A 3,266-nucleotide genomic window follows, 5' to 3' on the forward strand; every position below is an offset into this window, starting at 1 on the left:
TTTGCTTCCTTATAGTAGTCCTTAACTGTATCCCTCATAATTCGGGTAAGTGAAGTTACCTTTAGGGATTTGGTTAGATTCATGTTTGACTTTTTGGCAAGAATACTTTTCAGGTGGTGCTGTGTGCTTCATACCACATCACAGTAAAAGGCTGTATCACTGTCAGTGAGGCTAAGAGTGATCATTGGGTTCAGATGGTGACAGCAGAGCTCTCTTTTGTAAAGTTCTCCGTCAACCTTTAACTTAATGGTTTCATTCTTGATGATCATTGCCTCAGTTATCAGGAGTTGCAAAATGGTGATTTTCTAATTTCTTCCTTTACACACTGAAATTCTTCTGTAAACGGAACTTTTTCTTTATCACTGCATGATCACCCCATTACGTAGTTTGTGTAAGAAAGGCAGGATAAATTCTTTCTAATTGACAATTTTGTAAGAGAGAATGGCCTCATTATTTCTAATGGTATCCAAGAGTTAGCATAATTCTGATCTTCACTATTTTTTTCCCTTGAACACATCTCACTCTTTCGCCTCGGCTGGAGTTGCAGTGGAACAATCACTGTAAACTCAAACCCCTGCACTCAAGCAGTCCTCTTGCGTCAGCCTCCCAAGTAGTGGGGCTACAGGTGTGTGACACCATGCTAAGCTAATTTTTTAATTTTTAATTATTGTGTAGAGATGGGGCTTGCTATGTTGCCCTGCCTGAACTTCTTGCCTCAAGTGATCCTCCTGCCTTGGCCTCCCAGAGTGCTGGGGTGATAGATTGAGTCATTGAGCAAGACCTGATCTTTACTTTCAAAAATTACCATTTGGAATGCATGAGCTTTAATAAATATGTCATTTAATTGCACTCATTATTCGTTTTGATGCTCACCCTGTCACATTTTTGGCCAGTGAGAGACCTCAACTGCCATGACGCCCTAGTCTGTTTTTTCTCCCTTGTGTAGTACTCCTTATCGCCAGCCCGTCTTTCCCTGCACTTCACAGGGATTTTTCACATTCTGTTTATCTTCCCCATACGCCACAGCCAGGCTGACTACTGTCTTGTCTGAAGTTCTAACGGGAAGCTTTCTGTTGACCCCTCTCTCGGGCTTGATTAGTTCCCTTACTTAATCCTCTCACAGTCTCTGTGCTTTTCTAGGAACTTAGCACAGTTAATATTTGTCTGATGCGTTTGGTTTGTTTAGTGAATCTTGTCTTGTACACCACTGTATCCTTAGTATTTAGCTCTATGCCTGACATTTAGCAGGTACTCAGTAAATATTTATTGCATGAATGAAGGTGAATGAATGTTTTTATATACAATAGAACCCGTAGCTGCCTCCTCATACTCACCACCTCCTTAAGTTGACCTGATTTTCACAGACCAGATATGCACCACATAGACAAATCAGTACAGTAGTCCTCATTGACCACCTCTGTGTGCTGACTAGCTGGTTACAGTGCCTAGGGTGGGCAACTTACAGAGGTTCTACTGTATATAAATAAAACCAAGAGAGACTTTATTGTCAGGAAATCTAAGGGAGAAGGGCTTTGCAAGGAGAATGTATATTCAACAGAAGTTGAGGATTTCTTTTGGGGGCGAAGGAATAATCAACAGCCCAAGAACCCTAAGAATGTGGGTAGGTGCAAGACACCTAATGCACTAAGCTGGAAAGAATCTGTGTTGAGTCTTGTAATGTGAGTTCATCAGTGACTTCCAGCTGGTGAACTTGGAGTGGATTAGTATGGTCATAATTCAGTGTGGAATTAAGTAGAAAAGGGGAGGCTGAATATAAATGGTAGATTATAATTAATCATCTCATTTAAAAGTTGAGGAAGATAGAGCCCAGGAATTTCTTAAACATCTAGTGCAGTGTTCTGAAACTCATTTTGGTACTATCTTCATGGTTTCTCCTTCTCTACATACCATTTGTATGCTTTTTCTTTAAAATCAATTTACTTTTAAATATTAAATGGTTATTTTATGGAAATAACCATAACAATGGAAATTTTTTTTTGTCTTGAGACAGAATCTTCCTCTGTTGCCCCAGGTAGAGTGCCGCGGCATGGGCCTAGCTCACAGTAACCTCAAACTCCCAGGTTCCAGCAATCCTTCTGCCTCAGCCTCCTGACTAGCTGGCACTATAAGCACTTACCACAATGCCCGCTACAAATAGTTGTTTTCAAAGAAAAATCTATATTGCTGCTATAAATGGAAAACAAGAATTACTGCTGTAAAGAAAAGATATTTAAAATTAAGTACAAAGAAAATACAGTAATATTAATAAATTCTGGCTAAATACTTTTGCCTTAAGCCCTGAGCCTTAGAGTTGTTCCTCTTGTTAAAAAACAAGATATGCAGGTGTTGTGAGTTGTTAAAGGCACACCAGCACCAGACAGATTTTATTCTTGATAGAATTAGGTCATCAAATGAGAATTTTTTCTTACATAAATTGATTAGTTTCTTAGCTGTTGCTTGATAGCTATAATTTCATGTACTGGGATACTTATTTAAGTCACACTTTGGGAAATATTTTAGCTGCCCTAAGAACTTTGCCCTCCTTTCCATTGGAGAAGTTTATTATAACCCAGGGCCGTTAAGTGACTTGCCCGAAGTTACACAGCTATCTAAAGCTTTAGCCTAGAATGCTGAAAGTTAGTTCATTTGTTCTTTTCATTATGTATTTTTTTATAATAGAAAAGTATAAGCTGGTTTTGATATAAGACTTTTTTTATTTTACATCTCCCAATTTATATTTACTGTACATATATAAGATCAATAAATGTTTTAAAAAGACAAACTCCTACAGTTTCACAAACTTTACTTTTCTATGTTCATATGCATGCCTTTTTTCTTCTTTTTTTTTTGGAGTAAGTTAACATTTTGTATCTAATTTGTGTTCTGGAATTAACTGCATTAAGATAGCATCATTAGGAAAGCAAGTTTAATATTATAAGGTATATCCTAGTATATTAGGTTCACATTGCTACAAATTACCACAAATTTAGTGGCTTAAGACAGTAGCAATTTATTATTCTATAGTTTTTGGAGATCAGAAGTCCAGAATTGGGTTTCATGCAGCTAAAACAGAGGTGTTGGTGGTACTTTGTCCTGGGGGCTTTAGGGAAGAATTCATCCTCCTGCCTTTTCCAGCTTCTCGAGCCTCCCTGCGTTTCTTGGTTTGTGGCCCCCTCCATCTTTACAGAGAGCAGGATGGCATCTTCAAACCTCATTTTGACTTGGAGTTCATTCTTCCACTTGTAATGACCTTGTGATTATGTTGA

General features: G+C 38.1%; 1 protein-coding gene across 1 annotated transcript in view; it reads left to right on the forward strand.

Annotated features, from left to right (window-relative positions):
* The window catches only part of NUP54 (nucleoporin 54), a 29,541-nt gene that overhangs the window by 9,422 nt on the left and 16,853 nt on the right, over positions 1-3,266 (forward strand). The window lies entirely within an intron of this gene.

The sequence above is a fragment of the Otolemur garnettii genome, unplaced genomic scaffold (assembly GCF_000181295.1).
Source record: "Otolemur garnettii isolate 467f Iridium unplaced genomic scaffold, OtoGar3 scaffold00039, whole genome shotgun sequence".
In the NCBI taxonomy this organism is placed as follows: Eukaryota; Metazoa; Chordata; class Mammalia; order Primates; family Galagidae; genus Otolemur; species Otolemur garnettii.